We start from the raw sequence: 26,608 nt of genomic DNA on the forward strand, positions 1-26,608 counted from the left end.
ATTGGATCGAGATTTTGGCTACCCCACCATTTTTAGATGTCCCGAGTGCGTCCCCGAAGTCAGAATCGGCATAGGTAAACCCGAACCTTACTTTTTCGTAATTTTCTAGTACTTAAATGAGATTAAAAATCCATAAAATATTCGTGGTAGCTCAGAAAATTGTAATTCTTTTTCCAATAGGCTAGTAATATTGCTAAGGACCGCGGGGCAAAGTTTTAGAATTTTTAGAGCTTATTTGGGCAGTTTTTGCAAAAATGATCAATTATAAGGAATAAAATGTAAATTTACATATTGTGATTGAGGACTGTTTGGATGGGCCCAGGAGGGGCTGTGTGATGTGATTGAGTTGTGAGTGTATGATTTGTGAATATAGAAGTGTGTTTTGAGCCCTTTTGCAGGTTGGGTAGGTCCTAGGTATAGGAGAGACTCTGCCAGATTTTCGGCACGACTAAGGATGTATTTGGTCTTTTCTTAGTTTGTATTGAGTCAAATTTACTTAATGATTATAATAAAATTGTCAGGTGAGCCGGGACAGCCTTCTTCCTCCGCCCAACCGCCACAGTGACTGCTGTCAAGTCTGTGAGTAAAATATTAATTTTAATTGTAATTTCACTATTATTATATGTTCAGGCATGCCCATGCATCACTTATATGTATATATCTATGTAGTTAAACTCTAGGCACGTTTTATGTTGCATTCACAACTGTTAAAGTGCCATGTATGTTGTTGTGGTAATTTGGAGCAGTGTGCGAGCGTTGGCGTGCATGTGATGTGGTGTTGGCTATGGATAGGACAGGTAGACACGGCTTGAGATCTTCGCTGGGACCCGGTCCTTCGGGGTAGTCACGGCTTGAGTTCTTCGCTGGGACCCTGATTTGGTTTATTAAGTGAAAGTCTGACTTGAGTTCTTCGCTGGCACAGGTTGGACTTAAGAGAGCTGTATAGGAGATTAGCTCCCATATATTTATGATTTGACATTACTAGGTGCGTGAGTGCTCCAAATTACCTTTTTGCTGTTATGATGTGAAAATATTACTGATATTGCATTTCACTCTACAGGGTGCATTAGCTTTAGATAGTTATAGAGATTATGGTTAAAATTGAAATTTTACTCTCTGAGTCAAACGCTCACTCTTGTTCAATATTTTTCAGGCCACAAGAGGATATTTTTTAGGTTAACCTGCTTTTCTCCCTCGTAGGTCGTTCATTAATGTTTGTGTAAACCTGTTAACTCTTAGAATTTCTGTATGTGTTAGAAATATTTATTTGATTTGGGTCTGTAATCTAAATTGTTATTTTGGACCTATAAACTTATTATTTTATGCATGTTTGATGGACTGGATGAGGGAGCTGAGCTCCCACTTATTTTTATGACATTTGAGTATGTGGAGGGTGAGCTGAGCTCCCCAATTAATTATATATTGTGTTTACAGATCGGGTGAGTACAAAAAACTCCCCGTTGAAAGGTCTATTTATGGCGAACTGCTCGGTTGATTTCTTGAAATTGGGCCCAAATGGGCCTTTGAGTTGGGTTAAGGAATAGTTAGGCTTATTACGGGCCTCGGGAGCTTTAGGCTGGCCCAGGTCCTAGTACTGGTCCGGCCCATAGGTCGGGTCGTGACATGAACATTGAGGTGACTGAACTACCATCCATATGGTATTTGATAAAGACATGCGCTCCATGGGAAAGGAGTAAATACCATAGCATGTGATTCATACCACATGTGTGATTTGTGTCCATCGATGGGAATATAAGTGTGATTTCTACTTGATATTGTGTGAAACCCTAAGTATTATAAGTAATATTTACCTAGTACCCTCATGACTCTAATCAATTATTTGAGACTTAGTTTAATGTTTGCTATCTTAGGGTGTTGCTAGAGGACTATGAAAGATTTGGTCTAGAGGAGCATTCCTAGAAAAGCAAATTAAATTAAGGTTGAGAGTACCATGAAAAGAGAAAGATCATGGAAATTGTCACATTAATCTGTGTTCATAAGCTGGCCAATTATGTTCATCATTGAAATAAATAAAAAATTATGAACTAAGGAAATGAGAAAGAGATTGTAAGAGATTTGATTGTAATAAATAATCTAGGTATTGCATACTACATCTACTCTAAGCTTCATCAATCGAGATGCTAAATTATCCTAACAAGTATGTAGCAACCAAGCTCTCGAAGTACGTATTGGTCACATGGTCTATTTTTGAAGTATAAAATTGCAGAATTTGAAATGAGAGTTGACCCATTATGTGTGAGTGGGAGATGTTAGAAATATGGATCAAGTCACCCAAGTGGTTCAACCCAGTTCCATGGTTTTCTATTTTGTGAAATAATATATACTAAAAGGAAGCAATGGACCTGTGTAAATATAAATAGGTGTATCTATACAAAAAATTGTGTCTACACATAAAGATGTATCCATATAAAGAGTTGCGTTTTTTGGCCAAAAGTTTGGTACACTTTCAGTAACTATATATAAGAGCCTTGCAAGCCTTTTGAAAAGAGTAACAAAAGGACAAATGAGTGTGCAAATTTGAGCCGGTTCTTGATATTTAGAAGCTCTCATTTTAAACGAGTTATGGAACAATTTGTTTCTGCAAATAAAGTGCACATCTAGGCTATCAATTAATCTATATAGTTTATGTTATTCATGTGATTATATGGTAAATTAGTGAAACAAATATAGTGATCTTAAAATTGTATGAACATGGGTTAGGACCCATGTATTTAAATTCATGTGTTGGATTTTTAACTTTTCTTCACTTTCCTACTCTATTTTCTGCAATCTTCATCTTGGTTAAGTTGATCAATTAAATCCTCTACTTCACCAAGCCAATAGTCACCATCATAGTATGGTAACCTAGTTGTCTTTACCTTTGCCTTACATTTACCAGTAGATGCAAAGAAATGATCATATAAATTAGTTAGGTCAATCACAATATTATGAATTATGTAACTATTATTTTTATGATAAAATTTATTAAAAAAATTAAGTTATTAATTCAATTCATTAGCCAGACATGTTTTGGATAAAAAGATATTCATAAAATAAAGCTATTTTGACTATAAATCTTATTATTAGAATATTTTTTTATGATAAAATCTTATTTTATTTTGGCATTGAAGGAGGACAAAAATTTGAAATATCTAAAGAAAATTATAATTTTAGATTTATAATAAATCAATAAGTTATATGTCTATTTTTCATGCATGAATCTAAACAATAGAATAATAAATGGATAAATTTTTATTCAAATAATTCAAAATAAAATAATACATGGAGTTAAAAATCATAGGAACAAAGAGAGTGATCTATCAGTAGTCTTCACAAAAGCATAATTCAACTTAAATTAAAAAAGAAATAAATTGAATATTAATATTAAATTTAATATTACCATCTAGTCCTTTTTGAATACAATATTTCTGGGGTTGCCCCTTTATTGCCCATCCTATACATTGAATTTTCAAAGAACCCTTTTTTAGGGGCTAGGTTTGGATTCTTTAAAAAAAAAAAAAAAAAGCCAGAAAGAGAAAACAAATCAAAAAAACTTGACACACACACACACACACACACACACACACACACACACACACACACATATATATATATATATATATATATATATATATATATATATATATATATATATATATATGTAATACTCCTAATTTTTAAATTTATTATATTTGGGTAAATATTGATATTTTATTTTATTTGAATTTTAGGAAATTAATTGAAATTTTTGAATTTTAGAAATCGAGTTTGATTTTTCAAAAATAAAAACTTTACTGATATTTAAAAATTAATTTAAAGACCACGTGGTAAAACTAAAAATATATTTGGAGTCTATGAATTTTTCTGAGTTTTCTAGATTTTTTCAAATTTTTGGGCCTCGCTTGGTCCCAAGGCGAGTAAAATTCAAAATTTTGTATCTGAATCAAATCGAATTGAACTAGACCGGATCGGATCGGCCGACCTGACTTCCTACTTCCTTTTTCTTTCCCCCACGCGCGTCCTGACCTCTCTCTCTTTCACCCCCGTTTTCTCACTCCTCTCACCTCCCCTCGCCGGCCAGCCACCTTCCCACCCACTCACCGGCCGCACTGAACTCAGAAACGTTATAAAGCGACGCGCGCACAGCAAGGCCGCTGTCTTCCCGGTCGATCCGGCCACCATTTGGGCCGGGTCTTGTGTCAAACACCATCTACACCTTTAGAACTTTCCATAGACACCAAGAACACCAAAATCCATCGAGCGGTTTGTCCAATTTTTGTTCGGGAAGTTTTAGCCCATTTTGACTTTTGGGCTAGATTTCTCTCAAATCGTAAACTCCACGAGAAAACCGAGAGTACCAGAGCGCTCCACTCGTCAAGAGCTTCGCAGGAATATAAATTTCAAAATTTTCCGACATTGTTTTTCGGTGGGTCCCGCGAAACTTTGTAGTGTTTTTCCGAGCATTAAATGAGCTTAGAAAATTTCGTAAAATTTATGTACTAACCCCCGTGTTGTGGGCTTCGTATAGGTGTCTTCAATTCATGGAAATTCGACAGTTATTTGGGTCTGTGAATTTCCGGTCAGACAGACCGGCTACTAAAAAAGTCTCCGAATTGGATCGAGATTTTAGCTACCCCACCATTTTTTAACGTCCCGAGCGCATCCCCGAAGTCAGAATCGGCATAGGTTAAACCCGAACCTTACTTTTTCATAATTTTCTAGTACTTAAATGAGATTAAAAATCCATAAAATATTCGTGGTAGCTCAGAAAATTGTAATTCTTTTTCCAATAGGCTAGTAATATTGCTAAGGACATGGGCAAAGTTTTAGAATTTTTAGAGCTTATTTGGGCAGTTTTTGCAAAAATGATCAATTATAAGGACTAAAATGTAAATTTACATATTGTGATTGAGGACTGTTTGGATGGGCCCAGGAGGGGCTGTGTGATGTGATTGAGTTGTGAGTGTATGATTTGTGAATATAGAAGTGTGTTTTGAGCCCTTTGCAAAGTTGGGTAGGTCTTGGGTATAGGGGAGACTCTGCCGGATTTTCGGCACGACTAAGGATGTATTTGGTCTTTTCTTAGTTTGTATTGAGTCAAATTTACTTAATGATTATAATAAAATTGTCAGGTGAGCCGGGACAGCCTTCTTCCTCCGCCCAACCGCCACAGTGACTGCTGTCAAGTCTGTGAGTAAAATATTAATTTTAATTGTAATTTCATTATTATTATATATTCAGGCATGCCCATGCATCACTTATATGTATATATCTATGTAGTTAAACTCTAGGCACGTTTTATGTTGCATTCACAACTGTTAAAGTGCCATGTATGTTGTTGTGGTAATTTGGAGCAGTGTGCGTGCGTTGGCGTGCGTGTGATGTGGTGTTGGCTATGGATAGGACAGGTAGACACGGCTTGAGATCTTCGCTGGGACCCGGTCCTTCGGGGTAGTCACGGCTTGAGTTCTTCGCTGGGACCCCGATTTGGTTTATTAATTGAAAGTCCGACTTGAGTTCTTCGCTGGTACAGGTTGGATTTAAGAGAGCTGTATAGGGGATTAGCTCCCATATATTTATGATTTGACATTACTAGGTGCGTGAGTGCTCCAAATTACCTTTTTGCTGTTATGATGTGAAAATATTACTGATGTTGCATTTCACTCTACAGGGTGCATTAGCTTTAGATAGTTATAGAGATTATGGTTAAAATTGATATTTTACTCTCTGAGTCGAACGCTCATTCCTGTTCAATATTTTTCAGGCCACAGGAGGATATTTTTGAGGTTAACCTGCTTTTCTCCCTCGTAGGTCGTTCATTAATGTTTGTGTAAACCTGTTAACTTTTAGAATTTCTGCATGTGTTAGAAATATTTATTTGATTTGGGTCTGTAATATAAATTGTTATTTTGGACCTGTAAACTTATTATTTTATGCATGTTTGATGGACTGGATGAGGGAGCTGAGCTCCCACTTATTTTTATGACATTTGAGTATGTGGAGGGTGAGCTGAGCTCCCCAATTAATTATATATTGTGTTTACAGGTCGGGTGAGTACAAAAAACTCCCCGTTGAAAGGTCTACTTTATGGCCGGACTCTGTTCGGTTGATTTCTTGAAATTGGGCCCAAATGGGCCTTAGAGTTGGGTTAAGGAATAGTTAGGCTTACTACGGGCTTCGGGGGCTTTAGGCTGGCCCAGGTCCTAGTGTCGGTCCAGCCCATAGGTCGGGTCGTGACATGAACATTGAGCTGACTGAACTACCATCTATATGGTATTTGATAAAGACATACGCTCCATGGGAAAGGAGTAAATACCATAGCATGTGATTCATACCACATGTGTGATTTGTGTCCATCGATGGGAATATAAGTGTGATCTCTACTTGATATTGTGTGAAACCCTAAGCATTATAAGTAATATTTACCTAGTACCCTCATGACTCTAATCAATTATTTGAGACTTAGTTTAATGTTTGCTATCTTAGGGTGTTGCTAGATGACTATGAAAGATTTGGTCTAGAGGAGCATTCCTAGAAAAGCAAATTAAATTAAGGTTGAGAGTACCATGAAAAGAGAAAGATCATGGAAATTGTCACATTAGTCTGTGTTCATAAGCTGGCCAATTATGTTCATCATTGAAATAAAGACATAATTATGAACTCAGGATATGTGAAAGAGATTGGAAGAGATTTGAATGTAATAAATAATCTAGGGTATTGCATGTACATCTACTCTAAGCCTCATCAATCGAGATCTAAATTATCCTAACAAGTATGTAGCAACCAAGCTCTCGAAGTACGTATTGGTCACATGGTCTATTTGTGAAGTATAAAATTGCAGAATTTGAAATGAGAGTTGACCCATTATGTGTGAGTGGGAGATGTTAGAAATATGGATCAAGTCACCCAAGTGGTTCAACCCAGTTCCATGGTTTTCTATTTTGTGAAATAGTATATACTAAAAGGAAGCAATGGACCTGTGTAAATATAAATAGGTGTATCTATACAAAAAATTGTGTCTATACATAAAGATGTATCCATATAAAGAGTTGCGTTTTTTAGCCAAAAGTTTGGTACACTTTCAGTAACTATATATAAGAGCCTTGCAAGCCTTTTGAAAAGAGTAACAAAAGGACAAATGAGTGTGCAAATTTGAGCCGGTTCTTGATATTTAGAAGCTCTCGTTTTAAACGAGTTATGGAACAATTTGTTTCTGCAAATAAAGTGCACATCTAGGCTATCAATTAATCTATATAGTTTATGTTATTCATGTGATTATATGGTAAATTAGTGAAACAAATATAGTGATCTTAAAATTGTATGAACATGGGTTAGGACCCATGTATTTAAATTCATGTGTTGGATTTTTAACTTTTCTTCACTTTCCTACTCTATTTTCTGCAATCTTCATCTTGGTTAAGTTGATCAATTAAATCCTCTACTTCACCAAGCCAATAGTCACCATCATAGTATGGTAACCTAGTTGTCTTTACCTTTGCCTTACATTTACCAGTAGATGCAAAGAAATGATCATATAAATTAGTTAGGTCAATCACAATATTATGAATTATGTAACTATTATTTTTATGATAAAATTTATTAAAAAAATTAAGTTATTAATTCAATTCATTAGCCAGACATGTTTTGGATAAAAAGATATTCATAAAATAAAGCTATTTTGACTATAAATCTTATTATTAGAATATTTTTTTATGATAAAATCTTATTTTATTTTGGCATTGAAGGAGGACAAAAATTTGAAATATCTAAAGAAAATTATAATTTTAGATTTATAATAAATCAATAAGTTATATGTCTATTTTTCATGCATGAATCTAAACAATAGAATAATAAATGGATAAATTTTTATTCAAATAATTCAAAATAAAATAATACATGGAGTTAAAAATCATAGGAACAGAGAGAGTGATCTATCAGTAGTCTTCACAAAAGCATAATTCAACTTAAATTAAAAAAGAAATAAATTGAATATTAATATTAAATTTAATATTACCATCTAGTCCTTTTTGAATACAATATTTCTGGGGTTGCCGCTTTATTGTCCATCCTATACATTGAATTTTCAAAGAACCTTTTTTTAGGGGCTAGGTTTGGATTCTTTAAAAAAAAAAAAAAAGCCAGAAAGAGAAAACAAATCAAAAAAACTTGACACACACACATTTATTTATATATATATATATATATATAACAAGTTAAATTCTTTTAAGAGTTTGCAACATGGCATTACTTTTTAAGAGATTGCATATGGCTTAATCCTTTTTCTCCCTTTTATATTTTTCATAATTTTTAATTTACTTTAATGCTTCTATTTATCTTAAAAAAATTATTTTTATAATTGTCATTCAATTATAATATTTATTGTTATTATTTAAAATAAAAAATAATTAATTTAATAATATAATTATAGCTAAAATTTACAAAAATTTTAAGTGCATTTATTCAATTGAATTTGAATATGTTCTACTGATCATAATGATAATATATTAATATTTTTAATTTTTTTTTATTTGTTTAACATGTATGAGTGATGATATATTTTAATTATATAGGTTAAATAATTTGTTTTTTTCAAAGAAAATGGATTACAAAACAAGATAAGAAATGCAATTTTATTGAAAATCCAATTGATATGTAAAGATTAAAAAATAAAGTATTAAAATGAGAGTATTATATAGTTACGTGCTATAAATTTTAATAATCAAAATTATATGAAAAAATTAGAAAAAATTTAATAAAAATTGAAACATTAAAATTTAAATTAGATATATAAAAATTAATTTATAGTAAAATTGTGCATAGTACAACATTTAACTAATAATGATATAAAGCTATGAAAAAAGATAAAATAGAGAGAAACAAAAGAAGCCTAGATCGGATGGATCAGAAATTGATGCCAAAAAAGCAAAGTTCAAATCTGACAGTGCTATGGGTAATTCGGTGGCAGTACTCTGTCTGATAGAGGAGAGAACAGAAATAGAAAATTTGGAGTGAGAAAGGACAGAAGGGAAGAAGTGCAGAGCGTGTAATAGCTCCAAAAATGACTATAATAATAAAGAAGAAGAATTAATATTATTAATTTATTATCAATATTAATGTCTCCGTTTTCAACCATTTGCAAAATATTGGCCGTTGGAAACTCAACATATGGCTTTATATTCATAAATTAGAAAGAGTTTTCTTAAAGTGTGTAAGTAGGAAAACAACAATAACACTAACAAATTAATAATGATAAGTTCACATAGAGAAAAAGATGCATAAAAACAATTACCAAGTCAAATCATTCAGTAATAATGAATTAAAAAGCACAATTAATAGAGAAAAAAAATTTTAGTTAACTTAAAACAAACCCCAAATAGTAAGAACTCCAATATTATATGCAAACGTGCGCATGATAATGGTAATTTTATAAATTTGAAAAAATTAAGGCACGTTAATTGATGGCCTTCTTCTTCCCTAAGCCATAACATACGTGTAAAGCCATGAAATTTAAATAAATCTTACATAGCTATAAACAAAATTTTCATATCGTACATTAGTACATGGAAAAAGCTCTAAAAACTTTCCAAAAAATTTTCAAGCAAGATAATGATTTTTTTTTTTTCAGCTGGGGTTTTGAAAATTTCAACTGTCTACTTGTGGGATTTTATTCTTTTGAATTTAAAATATGCAGAGTATAAGGGAGACACAACATTTTATATGGAATCTCTGTAAAAGGCGCCACTAATGTTGTTCTTAGATTTTTCTTATGGGTATGGACCTAAAAAACAAGAGAGAGAACATTGGGTGAGTTAGCTTAGACAAACTCTCCCATACTTAAGTTTGTATTGGGAAGTTGACTGTGATGAATGAAAGAGTAAAACATGCTAGATATGTGTACTTAACTGCCTTTATATAGGCTTTTAGACTTATCTCATGTTTGGATTAGGAGTAGTATCATAATAGAACTAGGACTGCAATCTCGAAGAGTATCTCAGGATCCTTATTATCTTTTAGTGACTGACCAAGTAATAAGGGCGAGTGTCCGAACTACGTATGGTAGCTCAAACTCTATCCGAGTATCGTCCTATTGGTCAGTTACTCAATACTAGAGGTTGTAGTATAAGAACTCAAATAGAAAATAACAAGTGCAAAAAAGAAGCTGATGCTCAACATAATGATGAAAGAAAAGCAACACAATGATAAAAGAAAAACCACCACAATCAAGGGAGAAAAAACAAAATCAACACTTGAACTTAATTTCAATACCTTCCATGTAGAACATGTATATCATCTTTGGTTGAATTTGCCCATGTATCAAGCTCTATGACTCTTACACCTTTCAATGCATTTATGATGGGTATATCAATGCAATTGAACATTTTTAGTATCTATTTATTATATATGCACATAGCATTGATATTTTAAACATTATAAAAAATATATACTTTTTATTAGAGTAAAATATGTAGCTAAACAGAGTTGCAAGACACACTAATGCAAAGAAGGGAGATCATTTCTTAGAAATGCAATTTTCTGTTGGGCAAAGTTTTGTAGTGATTTATCATAAATTATGCCTAACAGTTGAATACATGCAGCACATACATAACAAATATAGCATATACACCTTTGTAGCATGTAGGGTTGCTCTAGAACATGCTTCCCTTACATTATGCAGTCTTCCACCCACCGATGATTAACAATAATTGTTTTAAACTTTTTGGTAGGATCATATTTCCTTCCCTCAAATTTCCAACACACCTAATGAGTGATTATCCAAGTAAAATGCAAATAATCACCTAAAAGATCCATAATCAAACAGCAAAATCCAAGACCCATTTGGTGGGTATTCATATAAATAATTACATAATGCAATATGAAAAAAGTAAAGAAAATCCATAACTCTCCAAAACCTAGATAGTTAAATTTAGCAATAACATGTGATGAGATCATGAAAAAATAAAGAAGAAAAATTGTACCCAGTATAGAAAACCTTTGAATCGGTAAAGAGATGAGAAGTGATTTTATATTTTAAGAGAGAAAGTTCTTCTGATTTCATGGGCAACCAGAAATAACGAACAAGAATAAGAAGAAGAAGAAAAAGAATAAGAAGAAGAAATAGGGAATCTCAGGAAAGAGAACCAATACTGAATGTCAAATCAAGTACCCATCCTTCATATCGTGTAAAAGAAGATCGTTCCAACCATTATAGTCCTCAAAGCATGATTTCAAGCACTATCCTCCAAAAGAACATGATTCACTATCATGATTCATTGTCAAATCAAAAAGGGCAAAAGGAAGCGTCGATTGTAGTAGCAAAAGCGAAGTGTTAAAACGATAATCTTTCCAAAAAAAAAAATGGCATCATTTTGCATATATAATGTGGGTGAAGGAAAAATGGAGTTGTCATCCTTGCATAGGAAGTAAAGAAATCTCTCCAGTAATAGAAGAAATAACCCTCAAAAGGAAAGGATAATAATGCCTTCCAAGTCCAACTAAGCCAAAACCACAAAGTCACTCTCTAATTTCACTGTACAAACAACAGTGAAATTCTTCTCCAAAGTTTATGTATTTTAATGTAGGCCAAATGCTCATATTTGCCATTGAAGTATACGCAAAAGTATAATTAAACCCTTAAAAAAAGTTTGGGCTCAAATTGAGCCTTCATAATTTTTAAATGAGACTTTTAAACCCCTACACTATTAAAAATAAGTAATTAGAATCAAATTTGGGTCACATGCGAAACGGTCATTAGCTAGAGTTAAAATGGTGTTGCACCATAGTTAGAACATCAGGGAAAGCTCTCCAACAAGCTTGAAGATATTAAAGAAGAAGAAGAAGAAGAAGAAAAAGAAGAAGAAGAAGAAGAAGATGATGATGATGATGATGATGAAGATGATGATGATGATGATGATGATGATGAAGAAAATAGTTGAAAGAGATGGCCTCCTCATTGGAAATTCACATAATTGCCAGAAAAATTGGGTTCAATCTCCCATAGAAACCTTCATTTATTCAAGAATCCAAACCAAATTCTCAAGAACTAGAACATTGATGCATGTGTCTGCAAGTATACGGGTCGTATCAAGTAATAAAGTGATAAGTCAAGTATCATTCCCACGAGGATTTGCTGTTTGAGTACCAAACTATGAATGAAGCGATTATTTGGGCTAATGATTGATGAATAAATGGTAAATGTAAATGAGCAAAGTAAATTGATAAATCTAACTAAAATGGGTAAAGAGCAAGCAAATAAATTCTAAATCTAGATGCAACTGAATTAAATTAATAACGGATAATTTAAATTAAAGTCTAATTATTATAAAAATGATTTTAGAGTTGGGGGTTTATGCATAAATTAATTGGGATTTGTCTTGGGTATCCAATTTTAAGGGAAAATAGAGTTTGATGGTGATTGATTCTAAATTCCTTTGATATCTTTTTCAAGCAAACCAAAGTGTGTTTTAAGATAACCAAACCTACTTTCGTACAATATTTGATTAATTTAAAATCCATTAAGTTTTGTAACCAATTATTAAATCCTTTTAAAACTCTAGTTTATTTCTAAATCTATGTAATTTTAAGTTCTAATCCTTGATTATCTATCAATGATCTTCACCTTTTGGTCCTTTAAACAAAGATTAACACAATACCCAATGGGTACCAACATTAGGCAAGTAAATCAAGCATACAAGAAAAGAATCAAAACTCATATTTACATAAACTATGGAAATAACCAGTCCAAATCCACAAATTAATCTAAAACATATTTCCCAACTCTGAAATCTAAAGATTTTACTCACTCATGTTGGTATTTACAAAAGAAATTGATGGAAAAATAAAGGAAAACATGATGAGAGGACTAAAAATAAAAAACCCAAGTAGAAGAACCAAAAACTCTGAGTCCCGGAGCTTGCAGAAATAGATGCAGTAGCTCCTCTTCTGCAGAATTGATGGCGTCCTCTTCCCTTCTCCTTTTGTAATTTTTCTTTCCTCTTTTCCTTATTGTTACCTCTTGTCGCAAAAACTAGAAAATGATGCTTTCATATAGTCCCAAAAGTTACCCTAAAAATAGATAAGAGCCAAGGAGTGGATAGGAAATGAGGTGTGAAAATATCCAGGTCAGCAAAGTTATCCATGTTCTGGGCATTCTGCTTAGGGTACTGCTTACCCTAAGCAACATTTTCAGTAATTTTCAGCCTCTGCATGTAACACCCCATTTGCATAGCCTGGTAAATTTCACTGTTCCGGTGACCGGTGTCGGTCCGGATAATTAAGGGGATTAGAACCACATTTAAGACAACTAGAGAAACCATAAACACAAATAATTAGTAATGTTCAATTAGTTAACTATAAATAAGAAAAACAGAACATAAGAGGTTAAACGAGCCGAGAGTCACAGCGATGAGTGACCTCCTCGGGAACGACTGCGAAGTCGTTTTAAACTCAAATTTCGAGCCGTAAAATGTGACGCTGCGGTCCTTAGGACCCTTATGAACACAGTGGAAAAGAGAAAATCACGAAAAAGAATCATTTAGCTACCAAATAATTAGGTCAGGGAGCCGGAAGAAATATGGAATTATTTGCAAACCGGGATGAACCGGCGAGGGGCAATTTGGTCAATTGACCCCGTGAGCTGACTCCTGACCTAACTGTCAAATAAAATCAGAGAAAAGAAAACTTCGGGATCGAGAATTAAATTAAAGAACTAATAGAAAAAAATAAATAGAAAAAAAAAAAAGAAAAGAAGAAGATGGAAAAGTCAAAGGTGATGACATCATGAATGATGTCATAAAGAAATTAATTAGTTGAATTATTTAATTGGACTTTTTGTGGTCTTCCATAAGCCTAAATAAATAAAGAAAAAAAAAAAAAAACAAAAATCCTTTCTTCTTCCTTCCCAATTGCCGCCCCACTTCCTTCCCAAAAACCCTCCATGAAAGCTCTTTCTTTAAGCTTACTTTTAAGCTTAATTTGCTTCACCCAATCAACATAACTTCCCTAAAAACTTCACTAAAGCTTGTTATTACAACTTGAGAAGAAGAATTACAAAAAGAAAGAAGAGTTAAAGATAGGGTTTGAAGCTTTAAGTTAAGGTTAGTATGTTAACTCCTTATTTTTCCATTTAAATGCATAATTAGTGTTTGAAATGAGCCTAGAACTTGATTAAATGAAACAAATATGGGAAAGGACCATTGCTGAAATTTTGGCCTGGTTGAAGGGAGTATGAATTGCATGAATTTAAGGGTTTGAATGAGTGTAAAAAACCTTAATTAGTTGAATGATGATAGTTTAGAACTTTGAAATTGTTAATGGTAACAAAGTAGTGAGATTAGGGTTTTGGACTTAGGGTTTTGAGGCAAAATTTAGAGAAATGCATAAATGGCATGTTTGACCTATTGTGAAGTGAAATAATGGTCAATTATGACCAAATAAGTTGTGTGGGAATGATAGGAAATTAAGTTAAATTCGGAGGTAAATGGTCATGCTGCTGGCAGCATGACCAAACCTACTTTGAAGGACCAAAACGGGAATTTTACAAGCCCAATTGATATGCCACCAATTGGGGATGAAAATAGACATAAAAGGGCACAATTTTCATTGAGGAACCATGCCCAAAAATTGACCAAAACTTAGTGAACCAATTGACCAAAGTATAATGAGAGCAGGCTGCCACTGCACCAAACTGACCAAATGAACAGTGGTCATAATTTGAGCTAAACAGGTCAAATTGACCTGAAATTTTTCCAGTAATTAGATGAGATATAGATCTAAAACTTTCATGAAGAACATCACCCCAAATTATGCCATTAACTTAGTCAAATTATTGAGCAAAGTTGAGTTACTTAACCTGCGATTCTGCAGAATTGCCATTGAGCAGTAATGTTTGAATGGCTATAACTCTCTCTAGAAAACTCGGATTTAGGTGATTCTTGAACCAATGGAAACATGAGACATAGTAGAACATTTCATATGAAGAAAGTTAGACCAAATTATGGACTTAACTTGACTAAATTACTGAACGAAGTTGGATCAAAATCTACCAGAACCCAAAATCTCAGCATGAACAGTGCACGTGAACAGTAATTGTATTTTGGCCATAACTTGAGCTACAAAACTCCGATTGAGGTGATCCAAAAATGAGAATACACTTAAGACGATAAGGAACATTTTCTATTAAGGAAGTTTTGTCAAATTCCAACAGTAGATTGACCAATGGAACTGTGCAACTAAGAGCACCAAAACTAAAATTTGACAATTTGGTCAAAATGACTTAAGCTTTGAAAAAATGACCAAAACCAACAAGTTTGGTGACCAAAATGTGGTATGTGGGTGAAGTTGGAGTTCCCATACCTATTAAGCCTTAGAAAGTCAATAATTTGACTTGAATAGTGCAGTGAATAGTAACCCGAAACACAAAATTTCGAGAACGTCGAATTTAACATGTTAGAGCTAGGTAAATGTGAAGCTAAATTTATTTTGGATTTATTTTAAGTTCTAGTACTGAAACATTGTAAAATTGCGTGTTTCAGTGGAAAAGAATACCGGGACAGAACCCGAGGAGTCGAGTCAAGGCCAACAGGCGACTCGTTTGAGGTTTGTGCACAACGTATACTTTTTAATAATCATCTTTTGCATACTGTTTTGAATAATGTGAAATATTGGATTATGGCATTCTTATGATGTTTGATCTAAATTGTTGAAATTTATTATGTATATTTGAAATGACAATGTTTAGCAAATTGTTAAGATAAGTTTTGAAACCACAGTATCATGACCATATATTTGAACACCTCACTAGCACGACTAGTGGGGGTAATTAGTTTCGAATTTTGATTCCTTCTCTGGAGAAGTGTTGAGGTGTGCCAGTAGAAGAGGATGTGAATGGATATCCATATATTTGAGCTAGCTAGCCTTGTGATGTGATTTCTCTTTAGCCTCTGGCTATTGAGATTCTATTTGTTTCGAATGGCATGATCTAACTGTGGGTTTTATGAAATGTGTTTTTAATACTTCGAAATGAACCTGGTTTGCATTAAAACCTCATAATTCATGTTTTGTGTTTAATGCTCATGTTTAGTCAAATTTTTGAATAAATGTGATTATGTTCTGCATAAAGATTATTTTAGTATGTTGTGCACCACTGAGTCCTAGTACTCAGCGATAGCTTCTATTGCTGTCGCAGATACAGAGACTAGAGGAGCAGCAGACTGAGCTGCTGAGGTGTGAAGAGCTATCAACTTGAAGTCTTCGGGTATAATTTATACCCTAACTGTAAATACTTCTTTTGATGTATATATTGCACATAAATGTATGGACATGTAAAAATGGGTCTTGAGCAGTTTGTATAAAATTTGTATAAAGTTGTAATATATATAATAGTTTGAAATTCTCTTAATGTAAATTTTGTAATGATGTATTTAAATTATTTTGTTTCTAATGAAATATGAATGATATTGATTGACAGTATTTTGAGAATTATCGAACTTGTGAATTTGAGAAATTGGTTGAGATTGAGTATGAATTTGAAGCAGTGGTTAGAAAATTACTGGAAGTGCTTTTATTTCAGGTATTTGAAGAACTGGTTTCTCAAAATACAGAGGGAACTCTGTCAAAATTTTTATAAAATTTACGTAAAAATAAAATGGGCAAAAAAAATATTAACTAGTTTTAATTTAACTACATGTTTTAAGTACTTATTAGAAAATGCTCACCACTTGTCAAAAATAAGAAAATTGTTTTAAAATCCCTTGTAGGGTACTTAATGAGTTATCGGTAGGTGAAGTTCGGTAGTTCATTAGGTATTCTACGGGATCATGTTATACCTTACAGAGGGGTAGGGTGTGACACTGCATGCACTGTCTACTTAAGATTAAGTAGACCCTCAGTAAGTCTCGGCAGGTTTAGGATAAAAGGAGTTCTTCTGCTGATGCTTAACTTTCAGCTTGACCTGAGTTGCACCTTAAGCACTGCTGCTTACCTTAAGCAGGACCCTAAGTAAATCTCGACAGGTTTGCGGATGACAGCTTGAATGTGTTGGATTTAAGCTATGCTTGACTTGCAGCTCGCCCTAGGCTTAAGGTTAAGCAATATGACATACCCTGAGCAACATCATAAGTAAGATCTCAAGCAAGTTTTGGCCAACTTAATCTTCCAAGGCTTAATATCTTCAACTCTCCTCTATGCTTAAGGGGCTCCAAATTTCTTCAAATCACTTCCTAATGCACTCATTGACCTTCAATTTGCCACAAAAACCTATTAAAAACAATAAAATTACAAAAATCAAATATAAAGTAACTAAAGTTAGTAAAAAATCTAAAATAAAGCTAAAAACATAAAATATATTAAAATATAAGGGCAAAATAGATGCAAAACTACCCTAAAATGCCTATATGAAATGAGTGTAACAAAATCTCCCAAACTCAAACATTTGCTTGTCCTCAAGCAAATTAAAAACAATTCATGCAATTAGGGTACCTTACCTTAAATTCATCAAAACTACTTATCCAAGCTCTCAAGCTTACCTTTAGCCACCAACAAACCATATATCCACTTTCAAAGTACAAAGAATTCAATCCTTACCAAAGTTATCACCGCTTAGCCTTGGGTTAATTATCCATATCAACAAGCCCAAACCAATCAATCTCAAAGAATAATCATGCCTAAATAGATTCTAGAGCAATCCATAAACTAAAGTGTCTCAAGTAATAATGGAAATAAATGAATGGATGAATGATATCACAATCCCATAGGCAATTCTCCTATTCCAATCTCTACTAATGTAGCAAAACACCATCAAAAGATCAAAGGACTTTTAAGGGTTGTAATGGGGCTAAGGGGGTGATAACGTGGCTAACAAGGAAAGGATAAAGGTAACAAAATATGAGAATAATCAAATTATTAAAGATCAAGACACACACTTTTTTTCTCTCTTTTTTTTTAATCAAATGGGAGAAGGAACTTTACAACTATTCACCAATGCTAGCATATAATTTTGAAGCTTTTGGAGGGACTACATAAATAGCATTGACTTTGAATTACAATTGTCCCTTTTTAATTTACCTCCAAACTCATTTCTTTGTGTACTTGGGTGGCAAATTACTTTACATACCATAATTGAATTTGCTAGCCTTTTTACTTTAGTCACTTCTCCCAACTAATTATTATATTTTTTTATATTTTTTTTTCTTTTTTTTTATGTGTATCTATCACTCAAAGAATTATTTTCATGAAGGATAGGTAAGTGTTTGGGTTTATGGCTAGGCATTAATGTGGGTTCCAAAAAAATAAAAGGGATAAATGTAGGCTCAAATTGGTTCCAAAGGGAAATTTTAAAGTGAGGTTGGCTAAGGTTGAAATGTGGGTTTAAAATCCGAAGAATGCCTAGATCACTTCTTTTTCAAGTGCATGCTATGATTTCACCTTGAAAGGTTTAGAAGGATTGTTCTAGGATTGGTGAGACATCAATTAGCTACTTCTTACCCTAAAGTTTTCTCTAGGCACTCAAACTCAATGCAATTGATTGGGTGGCCCTTGGCTAAGAAGATATAAACTAAGGCAAGAATCTAATAACCTTACACCTATCCAGAACTTTCAATCCATCAAACCCTTTTAAAAGTAAGCTCAATTACTCTTCAAAGCAATTCTCAATCCTCCACGGATAAGGTAAAAATTTATTTTTATGATATGCATGATCCTAAAATGAATGCATAAATCAAATTAAAACTAAGTATAATCTATATAAAAGCTATATGCAAGTGTACGTGTATGAGTATAGACATATGTGTGGTATAAGTATAAGTGTATGGATTAACTATATATGAATGAATGAAATGCAATAAATGAATGAATGAAAAAAAAAATTTAACCAAAAATTTTGCATAAATTTTTCCCTCACCCCCAAACTCAAATGAGACATTATCCTCAATGTCTAAAATGAATGCAAAGATGGGCAAAATTGTGTGAGCTAATCAATTAATGAAGTATATACAATTGGGAATTAAATCAATATTTGCTCAAGAATTCTAAAATCAAGCTGAAAATGATATTAACAATGAAGTTTTAGATAGAAAAAATGTGAAAAAGTATCCCAAATGTATGAATTTACTCTGCTTAAGATGTTGCTCAACCTGTTGCTTAGGATTAAGCAAGATTTGCATATGGTTAAGTAAGACCCTAAGCACTAGCAATATGCTAAAAATATAAAGAACAGCAAGTAAGTCATTACCTCATGATGATGTTAAACAAATTTAGCTTAAGGTAAACTGCGCCACTCATCAATATCAATAAAATTAGAACTGAATAAAAGATAAAGTGCAAAAATAATGTGCAAAAAGATGAAAAAGTGTAATGAAATAAGATCTAACAGTTAAATCAAAAATTAAACCAAGAAGCATTCATAAAATAACTATATTCATATCAAAAGATAAAATAAAATAAACTAAACTAAAGGAAATGAGTGCAAACATAATCATAAAAACTAATTACCAAAGTTTGAAGATTAAAACAAATAGATTACAAAATAAACCTAAAACAAAAACTAAAACTGAAATGAAGAACTAAAACTACTACTAAATTGTTGCTGCTGTTTAGGCTCTACTGTCAAGGCTGTACTATTGTTCAATCTGCTGCTGGTGGGTCTACTGGTGGCACAAGGGATTTTGCTGGAGTAAGCAAAAAATTACTTAAGGTTAAGCATGACTTGCATAGGGTAGTTGCTTAGGTTAAGCATGTAGTAATTGCTGAACTAAAGATTCTGGGTAATGCTTAGGGTCTGCACAAATTTGCTTTGGGTTAAGCAGGATTTGCACAAGGTACAGCTTAGGGTAAGCAATATCATCAGTAAGTTTGGCAGGTTTTGAGAAAAATTGTGATTTCACTTATCAAAAATAGTTCAAATGCTATGGAATGCTATCATGACCCTCAGCAATTATCAAATACACATAAACACTAAAAAATCTAAGAATTTAAGATCATCATCTCTCAAAAACTTATCAAGCATGATATAAGCATGTGGGAATTAAGAGACAAATATCTCAAATTAGGCACAAATTGTAGATTACTCTTGAAAACTTAATGAAATGGACTCATTCCTAAGCTTATATCCAAAACACATTTTCAGCAGCATTTGAGATAAATTCCAAGCATTCAAAAATTGCAGAAAAGATATAGAAATTGACTTCTTAAGCAACATGAAGTAAACTGCAACAAGTCTCAATTTGCCCAATCTTCATGAATGACCTACAAAAGATAAACAAATATCACTTTTGAGTTTAATGAGGTTAAAAACTAAAATGAAATGAAATAGAAAATCAATAAACTGTAAAAGGATACGCTTGGGTTACCTCCCAAGAAGCACTTGTTTAAGGTCATTAGCTTGACCCTTTTTTTTTCAAAGCTCATGGTGGTTGGAATTGGAAAATGTTACCTCCCTTCACAATAGGTGCTGAAATGAATTTGCACTTCAACATTTTCCCATTATATGTGAAAATACCTGTTGCTTTGTTCAAAATCCCAACCATATCTTGAAGAATATTCTTACAAACTTTAGTTGAATCTCCTCTTTTGAGTGATTTTGATGGAGGCTTGAGCTTAACTTTTGGAGCTTCATTGTTAATCAAATGAGATGGAGAAGCTGATTTTTTCTTTCGCACTTTATGTTGATTACATTGCATTGGAATAGCTTGATTTTTCTCTAGTTTAGTAACTTCAGTTTCAGCATCATGCTCTATAACATCTACCCTATAACAAGAATTCATCACAGCTGGTTCCTTGGAATGTTGGAATAAATTAAACTCTATTTTCTCCTCCACCACTGTCAACTTCAATTTCCCATTCTTTACATCTATATTAGCTCTTACAGTGGCTAAAAATGGCCTTCCCAGTATGATGGGCGTTCTTACATCCTCCTCCATCTCTAGTACAACAAAATCCACTGAAATGAAAAACTTCCCAACTTTTAATGGCAAATTCTCTAAAATCCCAACTGGATACTTTATAGATCTATCAACTAACTACAAAGAAATAGTTGTGGGCTTTAAATCTCCAACCTTCAACTTCTCACATATGGAAAGTGGCATCAAGCTGACACTAGCCCCTCAATCACATAATGCTCTCTCAATACTTGTTTCTCCAATGTGACATGGTATGGAAAAGCTTCCAGGATCTTTCAGCTTAGGTGGGAGCTTATTCTGCAATATAACACTGCACTCCTCAGTAAGTGCAACAGTTTCATAATCTTCCAACCTTCTTTTATTTGATAGAATCTCCTTCAAAAACTTAGCATAAGAAGGCATTTGAGAAATGACATCTGTAAATGGAATGTTGATATATAACTTCTTTAAAACTTCAAGGAATTTCTCAAACTACTTATCTAATTTTGCTTTCTGAAACCTCTGAGGAAAGGGCAATGGTGGCTTGTACGGCGCAGGAGGCATATATTTCTCTTCTATTTCCTTTTTATCTTCTTTCTCTTCATTTGCTTCCTTACTAGCTTTAGCTTTAGTTGAAATGGATTCACTCTCACACTCATCTTTCTTTTCTTTCAACTTTAATTCAATTTCCTATTCTTCCCCCATTACCTTCCGCTTTTTAAAGTAATCGCATTGCACTGCTCCCTTGGATTCTCAGGTTGGCTAGGAAGCTTCCCAAAAGCTTTACTATTTGAAGAGCTAGCCTGTTGAGCTATTTGATTCTCCAACATCTTGTTGTGTGTTGCCATTTGATCCACTTTAGATGCTAATTGAGAAATCATTTCTTATTGACTTTGATGGCTTACTAGTAGAGTCTCAATCATGGCTTCCAATCTAGCTATCTTGTCTAGTTGTGCTTATTGTGGTGGAGGTTGTTGTGGAGCAAGTGCATTTTGAGGTTTAGAAATTCCAGGAGGAGGACCTCTATTCTACTGAAAATTTTGATGTTGTTCATACCCAGAAGGTTGCTAAAAATTCTAGTGTTGTCCTTGTCTACCTCCCCAAGAGAAATTAGGGTGATTTCTCCATGCTGGATCATAAGTTGCAGAAAATGGGTTACCACCTAGTCTTTGATTGTAGTTCCCCACATAATCTACTTGCTCACTTGAAAAATCTTGACCAAGTACAGAAAAATCAGTTGCACAGTTGACATTTGCAGCTCCAACATGTACTGAATTACTTGAACCTCCAACTAAAGAATCTACTTTCATGCTTAGCTTGTCCATCTTCTTTATTAAAGCATCAAACTTAGCATTAATCATATTCATGGCATTAAACTCAAACATACTAGGTTTCTTGATCTCATTCCTCTCACAACTCCACTGGTAATGGTTATAAGCAATTTTATCTAGAGCAGAAAAAGCTTCATCTTCAGATTTCTCTATAAGATCACCTCCAAAAGATGCATCAATTGTATTTCTAATAGCTGGTGAAACTCCATTGTAAAAATGTTGAACAAGCATCCACTTAGGAATCCCATGGTGTGGACATCTCCTTTGTAAATCCTTGTATCTCTCCCATGCTTCATACAAGCTCTCGTCATCTCTAGGTTTGCAAGAAGTCAGCTCATTTCTTAGCCTTTTGGTGGAAAATATTGAGCTAAAAATGCTTGAGAAAGCTCATCCCATGTTGTGATAGAACCAGGTGATAAAGAATGCAACCACTCTCTAGCTCAGTCCTTCAAAGAGAAGGGGAATAATCTGAATTGAATTACATCATCAGAAACTCCATTTATCTTCAACATATCACTGATCTCAAGAAAGTGTGCTCACATGTGGACTTTCACTTGGACTTTCCCCAAATTGTGATTGTTGTACCATCTGTCGCAAAGGGTTTTGCGGTCGCCGAATGATTCTCACCGAAGTGGAGAAAGTGAGGAGTCGCCACTTTAATTTTGAGGGAAATTAAAGAAAACCACTTGTAAAAATAAATTTAAAACCACTTCAAAAATAGAGATTCTAGGTTCGAGGTCCATATAACGGTGGGGAAGGTGTTAGACACTCCACCTTGTCCCTCAACGAGGGCAAGCAAATTTAATGGTGTGCTCTTCATAAATTAAAATTGATAATTTGGGGTTAGAGTTGTGATGTTAACCATTTGTATTGACAAAAGGGATATTTTAATGTTTCACTATTACGGGTTACCCCAGAACACGAGTACATGAGATGACCCTTCAGTGAATAGGTGTTGCGTAATGGGTATTTTAAGGATTTACGTAGGTAGTGAAGTTGCAATATTTTTAGGGGGAATTATACCTTATAAATATGAGTGCCTTGAGGAGGACTCTCCATTGGGCCTCAACATAATATTTGAGATACTTTGGAAGAACTCTCCTGCAAACTCGTTGTTTAAAACATATAAAGAGTTTTGTAATAAAAGCATTGGGGGTTAGAAAGGAAAGGATTTTCTCCCGATCCGGTTGCTGGTCAAGCTACTAGACCGAAACGAGCATCATCTTCGAGGAAAGAGAACCTGCTTATTGATGAACTTCCGTCAATCCTTAAAGAGACCAATCTTCCATCTATCAGTCAAGAATACAATCTCCTGATTCGATTCTTACAAACTCATCAGATGCCATGGCGATCATCGGGCTGATCATTTCTTTGACAAAGGCAATCTTATCATGGTGTACGAGGAGCAGCTAAAAGCCAGACTCCGTTTTCCCTTCAATGAATTTTACAAATCTGTTCTAAAATTCCACCATATAAGTGTAGCTCAGGTGCATCCGAACTCTTGGTGAACTCTAGTAGCCTTCAGAGGTCTCTGCTGAGCTAAGAAGCTAGAGCCTATGGTTAAAGTTTTTGCTGAACTGCATAGGCTTGTCCGAAGAAAGGATGATGATTTTTGGTTTTTCCAGGCTAAGCCAAACTGCGGGCTCTTCACCAGTCTCCCTTCTTCGCTGAAGAACTGGAAAGATCGATTTTTCATACTTAGAAGCAAGGATAGGAATGGCTTTGAGGGGATCCCGCGTAATTGGAATTACTTGGTCCGCCAGGTGCCCATGAAGATCGCCCTAAATAAAGATGAAGATGCCATGGTGAAGGAGTTGAAAAACCAGGCTACCATTCACAAATATTCATGTTTGGATGCGGTCATGGCTGAACTGAAGTGGTGGATGATGCGGCTGATAGCCCATGAGGATTACGAGCCACAACTTTCTGACCTCAGTCCCGTGACCAGTATAATCTAGACCCTTGGTCTCTTAACCTTGGTGATCTCACTAACTTGTTCTTTGTGTAGGTATGGCAGGAGGCGAGACTGCAAAAGAGAGCTGCAAGCGAAAAAGGGAGGTAGCTCAGAAAGTACGGGAGGTAGCTCAGAAAGTACGGGAGGTGAAGGAAGCTGCCGCCTCTACTGCCCTGATGCCAAGACGGGACCAGGTAGAAGCATCGAGCTCTCCATTTTGACCTCCAGAGCAGCCATCCTCGGAGGTAGAGGTTATTCCTTCTCTGCCTCGATGGACCGAAGCTCCAACTCCTTCGGTCTCTTCAACTGTAGAAGGGAGGCCTTCCCGTCTAGCCGTTAGGACGCTCTCCCAAGGTGCTCAAATCCTCATTCATTCTCTAGAAAAAAATCACTCAGTTCGGGGCAATCCTGATCTAGCTAAGGTCCTGGGCGCTACCATCTGTTTTCAAGAAGATTCGAATAGGATGGCCGAGGACAGCATTGACGATCTCCTGACTCAGACGATGAGCTTGGGTTTGGAGATTATTGTGAATCAGCATGTAATCAAAGAAAAGGCTCACCTTTTGAGACAGGAGATCATGAAGGCTGTTCAGGATGCAGCGACCGCCAAAGCCCAACTCTCCACTGCCAATGATTACATCGCCAAGGTGGAAGATCGGGCAAAGTCTTATGAAGAAAGGATTGCCGAACTAGAGCTAGGAGTTGAAGAGGGTCGGGCTGGGCAATTTGCTGATCTCACTCAATTTACTGAAGTGCTTAAAGCAAAAGATGAGGAGGTCGTGGCGAGAGAAGCCGGAGCTTATGTGAATGCTCATAGCGACCTCCTAGCCGAACTGAGGAAACACTATCCTGAGGAGGACTTCACCTGGATGGAGAAGCTCGTCTCGGCGATCGAAGACGACTGCGAGGAAGAGCATGAGGGTGAGGGGGGAGAGAGGAATGTAGCTGAAGAGCAGGGTGGGGAAGACCCTCCTGCCAATTGACTTGTATAATTTCCCTTGAATTTCAATGAATTTAGGTTTTTATGATTAGTTTTTAATGAGATCGGAAAATGTCAAACTAAATATGGATGAATACCGACCATCAAACTTAATTGCTAAAAGAGATCGGATAGATCGGAAGGCCTTAAAAAAATGACTTGGATTTGTCGGGTCCTTGAATTACTTAGAGATCGGGTAAAACACTTATCACCCCTAGTTTGGGACTTCGAACATAGAGAGATCAGAAAATAAACATACCAAATCAGATGATCGAATTGCCCGAGGGTTAATCCAAACTGATCCTAGAGATTGGAAAATATTTGACTTATTGATGAGATCGGAAAAATAATGTGAAGGAGAGATCAGCTGGAACGCTAACAAGAAAGACCGGCTGAATCGCAATTTTTCAAGTTATGGCTTTGAAGGTTGGCCGAAATATGGTGTCTACAACTGCCCCTCTTTACATGTTTTCTATTAGAGAGTTTTACCTTAATAGAAATCATGTAAAGATATAGAACCATATTTTGGACGACTAGAAGATTAAAAATTATCACGGATTTAGGATGCTTAATGGGCTCAACTTGAATCTTGAACTTAGAGGTTGATAACTGAAAATTAAAATGCCGGAAATTAAAATCAGCTTGGATCCTGAATCCAAAGGTAGATGACTGGAAATAAAATCCTGAAAATTAAAATCAACTTGGATCTTGAATCCAGAGGTTGACGATTGGAAATAAAATGCTGGAAATTAAAATCAACTTGGATCTTGAATCCAGAGGTTGATAACAGGAAATTAAAAATGCTGGGAATTAAAAATCAACTTGGATCTTGAATCCAGAGGTTGATGACTGGAAATAAAATGTTGGAAATTAAAATCAACTTGGATCTTGAATCCAGAGGTTGATAACAGGAAATTAAAAATGCTGGAAAGTAAAAATCAACTTGGCTCTTGAATCCAGAGGTTGATGACTGGAAATAAAATGCTGAAAATTAAAATCAAATTGGATCTTGAATCCAGAGGTTGATAACAGGAAATTAAAAATGCTGAGAAGTAAAAATCAACTTGGATCTTAAATCCAGAGGTTGATGACTGAAAATAAAATGCTGAAAATTAAAATCAACTTGGATCTTGAATCCAAAGGTTGATGACTGGAAATAAAATGCTGGAAATTAAAATCAACTTGGATTTTGAATCCAGTGGTTGATAACAGGAAATTAAAAATGCTGGGAAGTAAAAATCAACTTTGATCTTGAATCCAGAGGTTGATGACTGGAGATAAAATGCTAGAAATTAAAATCAACTTGGATCTTGAATCCAGAGGTTGATAACAGGAAATTAAAAATGCTGGGAATTAAAAATCAACTTGGATCTTGAATTCAGAGGTTGATGACTGGAAAAAAAATGTTGAAAATTAAAATCAACTTGGATCTTGAATCCAGAGGTTGATAACAGGAAATTAAAAATGCTGGGAA

The 26,608-nt window shown here is 34.5% G+C and overlaps 1 non-coding gene across 1 annotated transcript; it reads left to right on the forward strand.

Moving 5' to 3' along the window:
• Positions 1 to 22,442: 22,442 nt before the first annotated feature.
• Positions 22,443 to 22,549, forward strand: LOC131172446 (small nucleolar RNA R71). Its single transcript, XR_009142923.1, has one exon. It is a non-coding gene; the product is annotated as a small nucleolar RNA R71 (small nucleolar RNA).
• The last annotated feature ends 4,059 nt before the right edge of the window (positions 22,550 to 26,608 follow it).

The sequence above is a fragment of the Hevea brasiliensis genome, chromosome 13 (assembly GCF_030052815.1).
Source record: "Hevea brasiliensis isolate MT/VB/25A 57/8 chromosome 13, ASM3005281v1, whole genome shotgun sequence".
In the NCBI taxonomy this organism is placed as follows: domain Eukaryota; kingdom Viridiplantae; phylum Streptophyta; class Magnoliopsida; order Malpighiales; family Euphorbiaceae; genus Hevea; species Hevea brasiliensis.